Source organism: Schistocerca nitens, chromosome 5 (genome assembly GCF_023898315.1).
Source record: "Schistocerca nitens isolate TAMUIC-IGC-003100 chromosome 5, iqSchNite1.1, whole genome shotgun sequence".
In the NCBI taxonomy this organism is placed as follows: Eukaryota; Metazoa; Arthropoda; class Insecta; order Orthoptera; family Acrididae; genus Schistocerca; species Schistocerca nitens.
In genome coordinates, this window is record NC_064618.1 from 486,711,534 (window position 1) to 486,730,775 (window position 19,242).

Genomic DNA, 19,242 nt, shown 5'->3' on the forward strand with positions numbered 1-19,242 from the left:
AATTGAAGAAGCACGAACTGAACTTTTAAAAACGTTTGTTGAACTTATACCACGTATAACACTTATTTGTTTACACAACTTCAACTCTGATAATGTTGATGGATTTCTTTTATATGTGTTCTAATTTTTAACGTTGATTGACAAAGTTAAAATCACTAATATGTGTTTTTAAAACTCCTTTTGAAAGCAGAAAGGTGGAAGGAGTATATAGAGGGTCTATACAAGGGCGATTTCCTTGAGGGCAATGTTATAGAAATAGATGAGGATGTAGATGAAGATGAAATGGGAGATATGATACTGCGTGAAGAGTTTGATAGAGCACTGAAAGACCTAAGTCGAAACAAGGCCCCGGGAGTAGACAACATTCCATTAGAACTAGTGACAGCCGTGGGAGAGTCAGTTCTGACAAAACTGTACCATCTGGTGAGCAAAATGTATGAGACAGGCGAAATACCCTCAGAGTTCAAGAAGAATATAATAATTCCAATCCCAAAGAAAGCAGGCATTGACAGATGTGAAAATTACCGAACTATCAGTTTAATAAGTCACGGCTGCAAAATACTAACGCGAATTCTTTACAGAAGAATGGAAAAACTGGTAGAAGCTGACCTCGCGGAAGATCAGTTTGGATTCCGTAGAAATATGGGAACACGTGAGGCAATACTGACTCTACGACTTATTTTAGAAGCTAGATTAAGAAAAGGCAAACCTACGTTTCTAGCATTTGTAGGCTTAGAGAAAGCTTTTGACAATGTTGACTGGGATACTCTCTTTCAAAATCTGAAGGTGGCAGGGATAAAATACAGAGAGCGAAAGGCAATTTACAATTTGTACAGAAACCAGATGTCAGTTATAAGGGTCGAGGGACATGAAAGGGAAGCAGTGGTTGGGAAGGAAGTGAGACAGTGTTGTAGCATCTCCCCGATGTTATTCAATCTGTATATTGAGCAAGCAGTAAAGGAAACAAAAGAAAAATTTGGAGTAGGTATTAAAATCCATGGAGAAGAAATAAAAACATTAAGGTTCGCCGATGACATTGTAATTCTGTCGGAGACAGCAAAGGACTTGGAAGAGCAGTTTATTGGAATGGACAGTGTCTTGAAAGGAGGATATAAGATGAACATCAACAAAAGCAAAACGAGGATAATGGAATGTAGTCAAATTAAATTAGGTGATGCTGAGGGAATTAGATTAGGAAATGAGACACTTAAAGTAGTAAAGGAGTTTTCCTATTTGAGGAGCAAAGTAACTGATGATGGCCGAAGTAGAGAGGATATAAAATGTAGACTGGCAATGGCAAAGCAAGCGTTTCTGAAGAAGAGAAATTTGTTAACATCGAACATAGATTTAACTGTCAAGAAGTCGTTTCTGAAAGTATTTGTATGGAGTGTGGCCTTGTATGGAAGTGAAACATGGACGATACATAGTTTGGACAAGAAGAGAATAGAAGCTTTCGAAATGTGGTGGTACAGAAGAATGCTGAAGATTAGATGGGTAGAACACATAACTAATGAGGAGGTACTGTATAGGATTGGGGAGAAGAGGAGTTTGTGGCACAACTTGACTAGAAGAAGGAATCGGTTAGTAGGACATGTTCTGAGGCATCAAGGGATCACCAATTTAGTATTGGAGGGCAGCGTGGAGGGTAAAAATCTTAGAGGGAGACCAAGAGATGAATACACTAAACAGATTCAGAAGAATGTAGGCTGCAGTAGGTACTGGGAGATGAAGAAGCTTGCACCGGATAGAGTAGCATGGAGAGCTGCATCAAACCAGTCTCAGGACTGAAGAGCACAACAACAACAAAACTTCTTTTTTGGTTTGCTTCCATAAAAATTTACTCAGCCCAGCATTCGACGAATAAATGTGGGAAACCTTCTAAAACAATCACAAATTGCCCGGTACAGTCGACTCTTACCGATCAAGAATGAACCAGCATGACAGCATACTCTGTGGTATCGCATACCATGGCACTTGAGAAGATCCAATTTCTTGAGTGGGTGATCCTTTCCACCTTTATTTTTTCTGAGCTTTTGTCCTTACTTCTTGGCCAAAAATGGCGTTACCTCTGTACAACTGATGCAATTGGGTCCATCGATTAAGTACAGATTAATATACAAGCAGTACCGTATAGCGAGACAGTGTTTTCAGAGGGCGGCCGCGGTGGCCGAGCGGTTCTAGGAGCTTCAGTCTGGAACCGCGCGACCGCTACGGTCGCAGGTTCGAATCCTGCCTCGGGCATAGATGTGTGTGATGTCCTTAGGTTAGTTAGGTGTAACTAGTTCTAAGTTCTAGGGGACTGATGACCTCAGAGGTTAAGTCCCATAGTGCTCAGAGCCATTTGGACCATTTGTTTTCAGAGTCTATTTCAGTCACTCTACGTTCGTACACCAAATTACAAAAATCATGGGATACCTCCTCTTATCGAGTCAGACCTCATTTTTTCCCGGCATAGTGCAGTAGTTCGAAGTGGTATGGGCTCACGTTCCTGGAAGCTCCACAAAAAATACTGAGCCATGCTGCCTCTATAGTCGTCCATAATTGCGAAAGCCGCTGGTGCACGATGTTGTGCACGAACTGAACTCTCAATTATGTCCCATAAATGTTCGATGAGATTCATGTCGGGCTATGTCGGTTACAAAATCATTCGCTCGAACTGAACGGAAAGTTCTACGAACTAATCTCCAGCAACTGTGGCCCGGTGAGATGGTGCTTCGTTGTTTTGGAACATGAAGTGCATGAATGGCTGCAAATGGTCTCGAAGAAGCCGAACATAGCGATTTCCAGTTGGTGGCTGCTTCAGTTGGACCAGAGGACCCAATCCATTCCATGTAAACACAGCCCACACTATTATGGAGCCACCACCAGCTTGGACAGTGCCTTGTGGACAACTGGGTCCATTGCTCCATGGGGTCTGCACCACATTCTAATCCTACCATCAGCTCTTACCGATTGAAGTCCGGTCTCATCTGAACGGGTCACGGTAATCCAGTAGTGTAGGGTCCAACCGATATGGTCACGAGCGCAGGACAGGTGCTGCAGTCGATGTCGTGCTGTTAGCAAAAGCACTTGCGTCGGTCGTCTGCTGCCGTACACCAGCAGCTGCAAATTTCGCCTCACTGTCCTAAAGAATATGTTCGTCGTACGTCCCTCGTGGATTTCTTCGGTTATTTCAGGCAGTGTTGCTTGTCTGCTAGCACTGCCAAGTCTGTGCAAACGCCGCTGCTCTCGGTCGTTATGTGAAGGCCGTCGACCACTGAGAGGTAATGCCTGAAATTTGGCAGTCTTGGCATACTCTTGATACTGTGGATATAGGAGTATTGAATTCCCTAACGATTTCCGAAGTGGACTGTCCTACACGTCTAGCAGTCTGTTAATTCCTTTCATGCAGCCATTATCACGTAGGAAACCTTTTCACCCCTGAATCACCTGAGTGCAAATCACAGCTTCGCCAACGTACTGCCCTTTTATACGTTGTGTACGCGATACAACTGCCATTTTGCCATTTGCGTATCTGCATATAGCTGTCCCACAACTTTCACCATATCAGTGTGTAACTGAATGTTGTTCCAGCAAGCCGTGGCAGGTCTTCTTTGACCACGGACGAATGGTAAGCTCCTGTTGTGTGTAAGATGTTCAGTGGTAGGAGGAGGGGGTGCCCATGTGTGAATTAGGGATGGACTTTGGGCAGGTATACTGCAGATGCGTTAACGTTGGAAACGGGCCTCAGAAATCGCGCGCCAGCTTGTTGGTCTCTTTCTGGAACTCGACAAGGAGTGTGTGGGGAGGAGACACAATGTTGTGGCGACTCCATTTTGGCACACATCCGTCTTGGATTCAGGACAACAACAAAAATGCTTCAAATGGCTCTGAGCACTATGGGACTTAACTGCTGAGGTCATCAGTCCCCGAGAACTTAGAACTACTTAAACCTAACTAACCTAAGGACATCACACACATCCTTGCCCAAGGCAGGATTCGAACCTGCGGCCCTAGCGGTCACGGGGTTCCAGACTGTAGCGCCTAGAACCGCTCGGCCACTCCGGCCGGCTGCAGGACAACACTGAAATCACCGCGTGTAAAATAAAATGCATCATTTCTCGTAACAGCCCGTGTGAAAAGTCTGTACCCCTGATTCCAGATGGGGCAAGTATCCCCTGTTGCGACCAACCCCTTCCTTGGGGACAGCTATGGCTGTCGCTAAGCTGATAGTATACAACTTGATATTAGACGTGAAACACACGTCAGTACTTTCGTAAGTAATGTTAATTTCACAATTGCTCGTACCTAGAACAGTGTGGATCCAAGGTTCGGGTTCCGGGAGTGGGGTTACAGTTCGTTAATATCTCTGCCCCCCCAATCAAAATATAACTTTCTGTTATTCTTGTGGTGTCACCGCCAGACACCACACTTGCTAAGTGGTAGCTTTAAATCGGCCGCGGTCCATTAGTACATGTCGGACCCGCGTGTCGCCACTGTCAGTGATCACAGACCGAGCGCCACCACACGGCAGGTCTCGAGAGACTTACGAGCACTCGCCCCAGTTGTACGGACGACTTAGCTAGCGATGCACACTGACGAAGCCTCGCTCATTTGCAGAGCAGATAGTTAGAATAGCCTTCAGCTAAGTCAATGGCTACGACCTAGCAAGGCGCCATAGCAATTGATAGTTATCGTATGAAGCATGTCTCATCAAGAACGACGTATACAAATGATGGATTAAAGTTAAGTATTCCAGAAGCTACGTACTTTTCTTTATAGCATTCATTACGTATCCTGTTTCAGACCTCACGCCATCCTGCGTGAGCTTATAGCGTGCATTTCGGCCTTCTCTAGCAATATAACAATTCTCATATTTAACATGCCAAATACATATATGATTTTAATACGTACATGACTTTAATAGTAATAATCTAGCAATATAACAATTCTCATATTTAACATGCCAAATACATATATGATTTTAATACGTACATGACTTTAATAGTAATAATAATACCCATGGAGGCCCGGGAAAAGAATAGGCCTCCGGTAGTTTCTGCCAGTCATAAAAGGCGACGAAAAGAACAAACCACTAATAAGGCTAACCCCCCTTTTAGTGTGATTAGTTGGTTCAGGACAGAACTAATGAAGCCTCGGGCAAGCGCTGTCATGGTCGGGGACGACGCTTGAACCCTATGCCCGTCCACAATGGTAACGACACTGCTAGCCACACGGAAAATGACATAAATCCAAATAGAGGTGTTTTGCAGGATATGCTTCCTGCAACCACTCTACAAGGAAAACAAAGACAGAGGATGAGATGGTCAGATGAAGTTAACCGACACCTCATGTTCTGTTATTACCAAGCAAAAAACTTAGGACCCAACACAACTGGATACAGATCACAAGTACACACAACATTTATTACCAGATACCCAGAATTAAATTTTTAACGGAACGACGACTAGCTGACCAGATCCGTGTAATAAGAAAAAGTAACAGGATACCCCAGTCAGAATTAGAAAACATCAAATTACAACAGATACTGGAACAAAATAATGTGCAATCAGAAGAAGAAGAAAATACAGTAATAGACTCAAACATCCCAGAGCAAACAAACAAAGAACAACACGCATCAGTTAAACAATCAGAGGAAAACGAAATCTTAAGACAGCCACCAGAACAAGCACAAATGGAACACGAAGTGACATACATGTTACATATAGAAGAAAAATTTCAGCTGACGTATATAGAATACAAAGACACAAATACAGACATTAGACCATTCTTGCATAGACCACCAAATAACCCACAAGTCAAAACAACAATAAAAACTATCAACACAATCATACACAACAAAATAAATGAAAATACAACTATGGAAGAGTTACAACTATTGGTTTATATAGGAGCACTCACTACACTAAATATACACACTAGGCAGAGATCAGCACCAAGCAACACATAGAAGAAACCCACAAAACCAGCAAGGCAACACATGCTACAGATCAGAATAGAAAAACTGAGAAAAGACATCGGACAGCTAACACAATTTATAAGAATTGAAATATCAGACAAAAAACGAAAAAGGTTAGGTAAAATCTCACAACAAGAAGCGATAGAGCAATTAGATGAAAAGAAGCAGAAATTACAAACATTGGCCAAACGACTTAGAAGATCCAAAAAAAGTGCAAATAGAAGGAAACAAAACCAAACATTCAACAGAAACGAAAAGAAATTTTACCAGACAATAGATAACACACACATTAAAATAGACAATCCACCAAACATAACAGACATGGAACACTTCTGGAGCAACATATGGTCAAACCCGGTACAACATAACAGGCATGCACGGTGGATACAAGAAGAAACAAGATGATACCACAAATGCCTGAAGTGATAATTTTGCAACATGAAGTCACCCAAGCAATTAATTCTACTCACAATTGGAAAGCCCCTGGAAAAGATAAAAAAGCAAATTTCTGGCTAAAGAAGTTCACCTCAACACATTCACATCTGACTAAATTATTTAACAGTTACATTGCAGACCCATACACATTCCCTGATACACTTACACATGGAATAACTTATCTGAAACCTAGAGATCAAGCAGACACAGCAAACCCAGCAAAATGTCGCCCCATAACATGCCTACCAATAATATACAAAATATTAACTTCAGTCACTACACAGAAATTAATGACACATACAACACAGAACAAAATTATAAATGAAGAACAAAAAAGCTGTTGCAAAGGAGAACGAGGATGTAAAGAGCAACTGATAATAGATGCAGAGGTAACATATCAAGCTAAAACTAAACAAAGGTCGCTACACTACGCATACATTGATTACCAAAAAGCTTTTGATAGTGTACCACACTCATGGTTACTACAAATATTGGAAATATACAAAGTAGATCCTAAATTGATACAGTTCCTAAACATAGTAATGAAAAATTGGAAAGCCACACTTAATATCCAAACAAATTCAAATAATATCACATCATAGCGAATACAGATTAAGCGTGGAATATACCAAGGAGACTCATTAAGTCCTTTCTGGTTCTGCCTTGCTCTGAACCCACTATCCAACATGCTAAATAATACAAATTATGGATGCAATATTACTGGAACATACCAACACAAAATCACACATTTGCTATACTTGGATGATCTAAAACTACTGGCAGCAACAAATCAACAACTCAACCAATTACTAAAGATAACAGAAGTATTCAGCAATGATATAAATATGGCATTTGGAACAGAGAAATGTAAGAAAAATAGCATAGTCAAGGGAAAACACACTAAACAAGAAGATTACATATTGGATAACCACAGCGACTGCATAGAAGCGATGGAAAAAACAGATGCCTATAAATATCTAGGATACAGACAAAAAACAGGAATAGATAATACAAATATTAAAGAAGAACTAAAAGAAAAATATAGACAAAGACTAACAAAAATACTGAAAATAGAATTGACAGCAAGAAACAAGACAAAAGCTATAAATACTTACGCTGTACCAATATTGACCTACTCATTTGGAGCAGTGAAATGGAGTAACACAGACCTAGAAGCACTCAATACACTCACACGATCACAGTGCCACAAATATAGAATACATCACATACATTCAGCAACAGAAAGATTCACATTAAGCAGAAAGGAAGGAGGAAGGGGATTTATCGACATAAAAAACCTACATTATGGACAGGTGGACAATTTAAGAAAATTCTTTATAGAACGAGCAGAAACTAGCAATATACACAAAGCAAGCACACTGGACTCGCATTCGGGAGGACGACGGTTCAATCCCGTCTCCGGCCATACTGATTTAGGTTTCCCGTGATTTCCCTAAATCGCTTCAGGCAAATGCCGGGATGGATCCTTTGAAAGGGCACGGCCGATTTCCTTCCCCATCCTTCCCTAACCCGAGCTTGCGCTCCGTCCCTAATGACCTCGTTGTCGACGGGACGTTAAACACTAAATCTCCTCCTCTACACAAAGCAATCACTCATATAAATACATCGGCTACACCACTGGAATTTCATAACCACTTCTACAACCCTTCAGATCACATAACATCAACAGATACGAAGAAAGTAAATTGGGAAAAGAAAACACTACATGACAAGCACCCGTATTATCTAACACAGCCACACATCGATCAAGACGCATCCAACACATGGCTAAAAAAAGGCAATATATACAGTGATACAGAAGGATTCATGATTGCAATACAGGATCAAATAATAAACACCAGATATTACAGCAAGATCCCAATACCACAACAGATAAATGCAGACTTTGCAAACAACAAATAGAAACAGTAGATCACATCACAAGCGGATGTACAATACTAGCAAATACAGAATACTCCAGAAGACATGACAATGTAGCAAAAATAATACATCAACAACTTGACATAGAACATAAACTAATAAAACAACACGTTCCCACGTACAAGTATGCACCACAAAATATACTGGAGAATGATGAATACAAATTATACTGGAACAGAACCATTATAACAGATAAAACAACACCACATAACAAACCTGACATCATACTCACCAATACAAAGAAGAAATTAACACAACTAATAGAAATATCCATACCCAATACAACAAATATACAGAAGAAAGCAGGAGAAAAATTTGAAAAATACATCCAACTGGCTGAGGAAGTCAAGGACATGTGGCATCAGGATAAAGTTGACATTATACCAATTATACTATCAACTACAGGAGTCATACCACACAATATCCACCAGTACATCAACGCAATACAGCTGCATCCAAACTTATATATACAACTACAGAAATCTGTAATTATTGATACATGTTCAATTACCCGAATGTTCCTAAATGCAATGTAACATATACCGTACAGTTAAAAGGAAGTCACGCTTGATCAAGGTACGCGTCACTTTCCATTTTTAACCAGACATAATGTCTGAGAAAGGAAAGAATAATAATAAAGTATATAAATTGTTTTAATGTAGTAAAAATAAATGTCTTAATTTCTATGAAAAGTATAAAATATTTCAAATAATGGTGATTATTAATCTTATGGCAGTTACTCATAACTTTAGACAAACGAGTACAAAATGTACATAACTTACAATTTCACAGACATATTATTTATACAGTTTATCACATCCGCTCTATTACCCTGGAGATCCGAAGACTTCCAGGGTAAGAACTTCAAGGGCTTTCTTCCACAATGTGTCTGACACTCTGTCTTGGGAACCTACCAAGTACACTCCGCAGAGGTAGCCCTTCCCCATCCGCGTAGTTCATCATCGCATCTCCCATAATTGGTCCCGATCCTTTTAAGTGAACTCCAAGTCTTCCGGGTCATATCAAGTTCCCATGATTTGTTGTCACCTTCCCTGGAAGCCTTGGTGGTGTCTTATTATGCCTTTCTTTCGTCCAAGCTACGTAGAGGTTGAAGTTATGGTAGAACTGGTCTGAGTGCAGGGTGTTTGGAGCGGAGTCTGCGGATTTGAATGGCAGGCATGTCCTAGTGAATTGGTAGCTGCTAGTTGTTGCAGATTTTATTATATTCCCTCAGGAGGATGTTCTTTCTTCTCAAGTCAGGTGGTGGAATGCGGCTCAGGGCAAATAGCCAGAGTATTGGAGTAGACTTGATTGTGCCAGTAACAGTCCGCATGGTTTGATTTAGTCGCACATCTACCAGCTTCGTGTGGCTCCGGTTTATCCAGACAGGGCCGCAATATTCTGCCTCTGAGTAGACAAAGCCAATGGCAGATGATTGTAGGGCGAAGCTGCGGAACCCCACGTTGTACCACATAAATTTTGCAGATTATTATTTCCTGACCTCAATTTAGTTGCAGTCTTTCGTTAGATGCAGTTTGAATGAAGTGTTCGGTCAAGTATATCTTCAAAGTACCACTGATATTTGTAATGATCCAGGCCGCTACCCTCGAAAATTATGTTCAATTCTCGGTTGACTAGGATATTACTCAGAGGCAAGCAAGTGGTTTTACTTTTGTTAGGTTTTGGTTGGAGTTTCCATTTACGAAAGTATTGTCCCATTGTACTTAGGTCTTTCGTTATTATACCTTCAGCGAACTCGGTGTTATTTGCACTAAATTGCTTTCACCATGAGCATAACCAACCTTTCTGGCCTGAATGGCTGGCGTACCTGTAGCGAAGATCGGACTGAGCCTTGAAGTAGTCCATTGTTGAGCGTCTTCCGATCACTAGTGGTATTGCCTTCAATTCTCAGAAATGGTGGCCGCCTGGTTATCTGGGTGGTACCGTGCTTGCCTCCCGTGCAGTGGGCCCGGGTTCGATTCCCGGCCGGGTTGGAGCTTTTCTCCGCTCGTGGACTGGGTGATGGGTTGTCCTTATCATCATTTCATTCTCATCACCGACGCGCAATTCGCCCGGTGTGGCGTCGAATGACATAAGACTTGCATTTGGTGGCCGAACTTCCCTGGGTGGGGCCTCATTATTTTTTGGAAACGGTCAGTCAATTAGCCTATTGTTAAGAAGTTGTGCTATTCTTCTTCTGGATATTATACTGACCGGCTGATGGGTAACACATCATAACCCTCAGACAGGTAAATAAATACAGCAGAGATCATTATTTATTTCAGGAAGCCATCTTCTACGTAAGTTGTCAGTTAAAGAACTTGATTCACACACCTGCTGTCTCCTCAGGACCCAGCCGGTTGAAAATGAATCTTTCCAAGTATCTTGATACGCATTGTGTCATAAAATAGTCTCTCAAGCAATTTGTACATCGTACTCAGAAGGACAATAGAACAATTACTTTGAGGTTGTTGGGTTTACCTGGCTTTAATATACCGTGGAATAGATTCTGTCTGCAGAATATCGGGGTAAAATTGGCGTCGCCGTGTCGTAGCATATTTACCGGAGTGCTGAAGTAATTCTGGGTGTATACCATCAAAACCTGGATCTTCACCTGATTTCATGTCTTGCAAAACCCTTGAAATGTCTTCAGGAGTGAATGGGAGAAAATATTGACCAATATGTAAACGCTCTGCCATCATGGTTCTCAGTTCTCGCTTCACTTTCATGGTGAGAGGTCGAGAAATAGATGGTTTTGACGTTGAGGCGATGTGTGCATAACTGCATTCTATTTAATGAGCCTGTTGTTCCATGTCATTCGATTTGTACCTCTCAAGTTGGGTAGCAGAGACCTTTCTTTTCTGTTTGTTTCTTTGAAGCCAAGTTTCTCAACAGTGTCCAGCCATTCGTGTCGGCATGTGGCGTCAAGACATACACAGCAGAACGTCTGCCATTTGCACCATTTGTTGTTCAACAGTTGAGAGGACGTTTCTAACTGACCTCAGACCATCCAGGAATATATTCCTTCTGGTAACCTCTGAAAATAAACGGCGGCCGTTGTGGCCGTGCGGTTCTAGGCGCTTCACTCTGGAACCGCGTGACCGCTACGGTCGCAGGTTCGAATCCTGCCTCGGGGATGGATGTGTGTGATGTCCTTAGGTTAGTTAGGTTTAATTAGTTCTAAGTTCTAGGCGACTGATGACCTCAGAAGTTAAGTCGCATAGTGCTCAGAGCCATTTGAACCATTTTTTTTTTTTGAAAATAAAAAGCCTTGCTTTTCTTGATACGCACCCACAAATCTTCCATAGTGATTACTAAGGGAGGCATTAATCCCAAGATCTTATCAAGGCTTTCAGAGAAGTCGGACCAGTTTGCTTTCTGAAAGTTCCAGAGTGGGTCGGGAACGGAATTTGCCAGTGGTTTCTGCAAGCCTGCTTCCCATGTTACTGAGCGGTGCTGATAGTGTGGGAAGTCAGACAGAACTCTCCGTGTGATTGTTAATGGCTGGGGGTTATCGTTTGAAGATAGAAAACATAAATCATGATTGTACTCTTGCCTCACAGCAGCAGAGCTGAATGTGTATCGGCCCTTGGCATCAAAAATTAGGTGGAGATTGTTTAGTTCTGCCCATGAAATTAAAGCTACTCCATTGGAGTAATTGCGGTTATATTTAATTGTTCATGGTAGCTGTTGGAATCACCCCTCTATATAGCTTGTGGGGGCATATGTGAAGGACTGAGATGGTCACTGACCTGTTGGAAGCTCGTAGATGTGTACAATACGTACAATGAGATGACAAAAGTCATGGGGTACCTCCTAACACCGTGTTGAGCCTCTTTTGCGCAGCGTGGTATTGACTCAACAAGTCGTTGGAAGTCACCTGCAGAGATACTGAGCCATGCTGCCTCTACAGCCGTCCATAATTGTGGAAGTGTTGCTGGTGCAGGACTTCATGCACGAACTAACCTCTTGATTATGTCCTGTAATTGTTCAGCGAAACTCAAGTCGGGCGATGTTGGTGACCAAGTAATTCGCTCGAATTGTCTAGAATGTATCTGCGAGCAAAAATAACATTGAGTAACCCTCCTAAAATTGAAGAAGCACGAACTGAACTTTTAAAAACCTTTGTTGAACCTATACCACGTATAACACTTATTTGTTTACACAACTTCGGCTCTGATAATGTTGATGGATTTCTTTTATATGTGTTCTAATTTTTAACGTTGATTGACAAAGTTAAAATCACTAACATGTGTTTTTAAAACTCATTTTGAAAGCAGAAAGGTGGAAGGAGTATATAGAGGGTCTATACATGGGCGATTTACTTGAGGGCAATGTTATAGAAATAGAAGAGGATGTAGATGAAGATGAAATGGGAGATATGATACTGCGTGAAGAGTTTGATAGAGCACTGAAAGACCTAAGTCGAAACAAGGCCCCGGGAGTAGACAACATTCCATTAGAACTAGTGACAGCCTTGGGAGAGCCAGTTCTGACAAAATTCGACCATCTGGTGAGCAAAATGTATGAGACAGGCGAAATACCCTCAGACTTCATGAAGAATATAATAATTCCAATCCCAAAGAAAGCAGGCGTTGACAGATGTGAAAATTACCGAACTATCAGTTTAATAAGTCACGGCTGCAAAATACTAACGCGAATTCTTTACAGACGAATGGAAAAACTGGTAGAAGCTGACCTCGGGGAAGATCAGTTTGGATTCCGTAGAAATATGGGAACACGTGAGGCAATACTGACTCTACGACTTATTTTAGAAGCTATATTAAGAAAAGGCAAACCTACGTTTCTAGCATTTGTAGACTTAGAGAAAGCTTTTGACAATGTTGACTGGGATACTCTCTTTCAAATTCTGAAGCTGGCAGGGATAAAATACAGAGAGCGAAAGGCTATTTACAATTTGTACAGAAACCAGATGGCAGTTATAAGGGTCGAGGGACATGAAAGGGAAGCAGTGGTTGGGAAAGGAGTGAGACAGGGTTGTAGCCTCTCCCCGATGTTATTCAATGTGTATATTGAGCAAGCAGTAGAGGAAACAAAAGAAAAATTCGGAGTAGGTATTAAAATCCATGGAGAAGAAATAAAAACTTTAAGGTTCGCCGATGACATTGTAATTCTGTCAGAGACAGCGAGGGACTTGGAAGAGCAGTTTATTGGAATGGACAGTGTCTTGAAGGAAGGATATAAGATGAACATCAACAAAAGCAAAACGAGGATAATGGAATGTAGTCGAATTAACTCGGGTGATGCTGAGGGAATTAGATTAGGAAATGGGACACTTAAAGTAGTACAGGAGTTTTGCTATTTGGGGAACAAAATAACTGATGATGGTCGAAGTAGAGAGGATATAAGATGTAGACTGGCAATGGCAAGGAAAGCGTTTCTGAAGAAGAGAAATTTGTTGACATCGAGTATAGATTTAAGTGTCAGGAAGTCGTGTTTGAAAGTATTTGTATGGAGTGTAGACATGTGCGGAAGTGAAACATGGACGATTAACAGTTTGGACAAGAAGAGAATAGAAGCTTTCGAAATGTAGTGCTACAGAAGAATGCTGAAGATTAGATGGGTAGATCACGTAACTAATGAGTAAGTATTGAATAGGATTGGGGAGAAGAGGAGTTTGTGGCACAACTTGACTAGAAGAAGGGATCGGTTGGTAGGACACGTTCTGAGGCATTAGGGGATCACCAATGTAGTATTGGAGGGCAGCGTGGAGGGTAAAAATCGTAGAGGGAGACCAAGAAAGGAATACACTAAGCAGATTCAGAAGGATGTAGGCTGCAGTACGTACTGGGAGATGATGAAGCTTGCATCGGATAGAGTAGCATGTAGAGCTGCATCAAACCAGTCTCAGGACTGACCACCACAACAACAACAACGAAAATAATTTGTGTACATTAGTGAGTAGCACAAAGATGTTTTGATTACTTTTTTATGTAATTTATTGTATCGTACCTTGTTTCTCAACACTTTTCAGATCACTATTGGAAAACGGTCTTGGTGGCCGTAAGCAGTCGTGGTAATCAAAAATAAAAGTAAAAGAACAGTTCATGGTGTGAGCTGATTTCAAGTAAGACTCGAGCTGTGGAATTTGCACCAACGTGATCCACATGCCGGGTGAGAAAAAGTCATCACAGTGGAGAAATGTGAACCAAAAAACAATCCGTACGACTAAGTGTGGACTCCAGTGTCAGTCATGAAGCAAGAACGTGCTTTACGTCTTTCTCAATGGCTGTTACATCAGTTTCCACCTTCAGTCTTGCTGTCTCACCACGAAGTTCTCAAGTACTGTGAAGGGAATTCTTAGGAGTCACAAGTGATTTCTTGGAGTCACATGTTTGTCGCAAATTGTGTAGAAGTTCTTGGGCTCATAAAAATAAGTGGAATCTGCCTGCCACGATACGTTACTGCCACTGAATTTACGAACTCGGTACACTGTTCCCTACGTGAAATGACGTAGCAAAGGTTACGTTGACTAAACTGCGAGAGTAAATTCTTATGGGCTGAAATCCATAGATGACTGGTTATTGAAAGAGAGAGCTGTTGATCTGAAGTCTTCTGAAGATGGTTCGTTGTCTCCACTGGAATTATTCTCCGCAGGTAGTGGCTTCTGACATAGCCATTTTCATTACTGAAAGTTCGTGTGATTATAACGATCGCTTCTGTTGTCACTACAACAATATTGAAAGTCTTTCATTTGAGAAAAAAAGAATGCCGCTTTATTTATTTGTCCAACTGCGTGAAATAAGGAAACTTTCATATCTGGCGATGTGATCAAATCAACGCCGGTAAAAATACACAAGTCGATGTTACGATCGCGATATCTAATCACAATATTGAGCCTCTTAACTATTAAACCTACCGCTGTCTTTTCTTGAAAGCCATTTAAGATGGATAATTTAAGAGGCCTCTTTAATATTTATAACATTTTTAACTACAAAACTATAGCCCTTTCGTTCGACGAGGAGTTGTGTGTTAACATAACCGAGTACCGAGCAAGGCTGCTTAATGACTAAGCAGTTTCTCACTTGTCCGCGTCTGAGATTGACTATATCCGCCGACAATCGTAATGTTAATTTGATTAATCTGTTTACCATCCGAAAGTTCTTTTCAATAAATAATATTGCAAATATGTAACGTCAGTATAAGTTTGATTACTTCTTACCATCACTTGAAACAATGATCATTACAGCCATTTTTATAAAGGAGATTCTACGGTGTACCGTAACTCAAGGACAGAGTCTCCTACCGACTGGAACTTTCTCACTCTCCAGATCCAGATTTCTTGATCATCTGTCACAGTCGACTGTTTGACATGCCTATTTCTTCTGAAATGCACAGCCACAGCAGTGAATATAAACTATCGGATTAATGTCTTTGACTTCAACACTTGGCAAGCTGCTTGAAAGAATAATTCTAGATCAAATGTAATCCTTCTTCTGTAAATACAAGCTATTAAAGAAAACACAACATGGGTTTCGAAAAGGACGATCTACAATAACAGCGTTAGCAACTTTTTTCCACGAACTACTGAACAGGCTGGATGAAGGAAACAAAGTTATAGGGACTTTCCTAGATCTGTCTAAAGCATTCGATTCTGTGAATCATGCGGTACTGTTATCCAAGTTAGAAAATTACGGGATAAGAGGAGTAGCTCTTATCTCCTTGATAGAAGACAGTGCACAAAACTAAATTATAAGAATGAAAGTAAGATCCAAACAGTACAGTCAGCAGACAGAACTCTCAATTGTGGAGTTCCTCAGGGAAGTATACTTGGCCCATTCTTGTTTATAGTATATATTAATGATATAACACAGCCACAAAACTCCAAACTAGTGAACTATGCTGATGATACATTTTTTATCAGCTGGGGCTGTACAGAGCGGGCAGCATTCCAAAGCAACAAAGAGAATTTTGAAATGATCACAGAATATCTAACAGTGAATAAGCTTACGCTGAATAAGGACAAGACTGTAGTAATAAAGTTCTTGCTACATTTTAATAATACTCATACTCAATCATTTTCTACAGTTGAAACATCTGACAAACATAAGTTTTTAGGCATATTGATTAATGAACATCTCACTTGGAAAGAGCATATCGGCTCCACCTGTAAAAAGGTTTATAGTAATATTTACTTACTAAAATGTCTTGCAAATATAATAGCTCCACTTGTCCTTGAACAAGTGTATTATGGGTTAATACACTCACATCTGCAATATGGGATCGAGGTCTGGGGAGGGGCACCCATTATCTATATGGATCGCATTTTCAGGCTTGAAAAGAGAGCAGTTAGGATAACTGCTAATATGAGCAAACGCCATTCCTGTAGGGACTATTTCAAAAATTATAAATTACTAACTGTGTACTCATTGTATGTATTTAAGACCATAATGTTTGTAAAAGAGAACGAGGAAAATAGTGTAAAGAACAGTAACACCCATAGTTACAATACTCGAGCCAAAAGTGATTATCATAGGATACGGACTAACAAGGAAGCTACAGACCAGAGTCCATATGTAACTGTGAGACAATTCTATAATAAGTTGCCAAAAAATATAAAGCTACAGACCACAGTCCATATGTAACTGGGAGACAATTCTATAATAAGTTGCCAAAAAATATAAAGCAACTCCAAGGCAATCTTTACAAGGGCAAGTTGAAAAATTTGTTAATAGAAAGATGTTTAGACTCATTAAAAGAATTCTGAGCTGCAGTACTGTTAGTTTATTCTTTTACATACTGCAGTATATTAGTGGTGGTATTGTTATAATTGGCTAATTGATGTATACAACCATTATATGTATGGAGTGACATATAATGTGCTAATGTGCTTATAACATTATTGCATGGAATGATATACAATGTGTCATTTGATGTGTATATTCATTCTTGGAATGACATGATATTGATAAAATTGTTCAAAAAATAACGATGTCCAAGACTGTAAAGTTAACACGGACAAATAAACATTATTATTATTATTATTATTATTATTATTATTATTATTATTATTATTAAAAGTGTCCGGACACCTTTGTATAATGTTGAATTGACCACTAGATGTCAAAGAGACGGACCCGCCGGAACAAAGAGGGGCGAGGAGTATTGTGTTGTCAACAGAGAGGCAGTTAACAACAAAATATATCGGTCCGGAGATCTCAATGACTTTGAAGCTTTCAATATGTGACATCACTTCAATATGGCACATCACTTGAGTAAAACAAATCCATCATGGACACGTCAACCTTTCCAAAGCAGATGTCGCTGACGTGACTGAGGCAGAAACGTGAATGAATAGTCACAGCTACAGTAAGACCAGCCAGGCCTCGTGTACTGACAGGGACCGTAGAGCATAATGCAAGGTGCTTGTAGTCGCACGAAATCAGCAGGAGTCACTCGTGAGTTCCAAACTACAACCAGCAATCCAGCCAGCACAATGACTGTCCTTAGGAACTTAAAAAGAATGGGGTACAGTGATCGAGAACCTACTCATAAGCCACATATTTCTGTAATCAATACTAAGCTACGCTTGAGGTGATTTAAAAAGTGATGCCACTGGATAATGGATGACTGTAAAAGAGTAAATTTGAGTGATGAACCTCGCTATAGACTCTGTCAGTCCGATGGAAGAATCTGGGTTTGGCGAATGCCTGGAGACTGCCATCTGTGTAAATGCCCACAGTCCAGTACACTGGAAGTGGTGTTAAGGAAGGGTGGGAGGGGGGCGGGGCTTTCCGTGGTTCGGCTGTGATTCGCTTATTGCACTTAAGAAAACGCTGAATGCGAATGATATGAAAAATTTTACAGCACTGTGTGCTGTACAGTAAAGGAACAGTTCGAAGACGGTGGTTCCTTTTATCAACATCACAATGCACGCCATAATAAAGCAGCGATAGTCTGTAGACGGTAACATTCATGAAATGGACTGGCCTCCCAGGGGTCTCGACCAGAACCCAACTGAAAAGCTTTGGGTTTAGTTATATTGTCGACTTCGCTCCGTCGCACCACACTCAACATTACTACATCTTCCGGTTTCGGATCTTGAGGAAGAATGATCTGGCATTCCTCCACAGACATTCAGACACCCCATTAAAAGTGTCCCCTGCGGAGTTCAAGCCGTCATAAAGACGAAAGGTGGCTAGACCCATATTAACATCCAGCAATAGGTGTTCGGATATTTCTGATCAGATAGTGTAATGCTGCACTGAAAATACACTACTGGCCATTAAAATAGCTACACCAAGAAGAAATGCAGACGATAAACGGGTGTTCATTGGACAAATATGTTATACAAGAATTGAAATGTGATTACATTTTCACGCAATTTGGGTACATCCTGAGAAATCAGTGCGCAGAACAACACCCTCTTGCCGTAATAACGCCCTTGATACGCCTGGGCATTGAGTCAAACAGAGCTTGGATGGCGTGTACAGGTACAGCTGCCCATGCGGCTTCAACACGATACCATAGTTCACCAAGAGTAGTGACTGGCGTATTGTGACGAGCCAGTTGCTCGGCCACCATTGACCAGATGTTTTCAATTGTTGAGAGATCTGGAGAATCTGCTGGCCACGGCAGCAGTCGAACATTTTCTGTATCCAGAAAGGCCCGTACAGGACCTGCAACATGCGGTCGTACATCATCCTGCTGAAATGTGGGGTTTCCCAGGGATCAAATGAAGTGTAGAGCCACTGGTCGTTACACATCTGACATGTAACGTCGACTGTTCAAAGTGCCGTCAATGCGAACAAGATGTGACCGAGACGTGTAACCAGTGGCACCCCATACCATCACGCTTCCAATGTGCGTTCACCGCGATGTTGCCAAACACGGGTGCAACCATCATGATGCTGTAAACAGAACCTGGATGCCTCTGAAAAAATGAC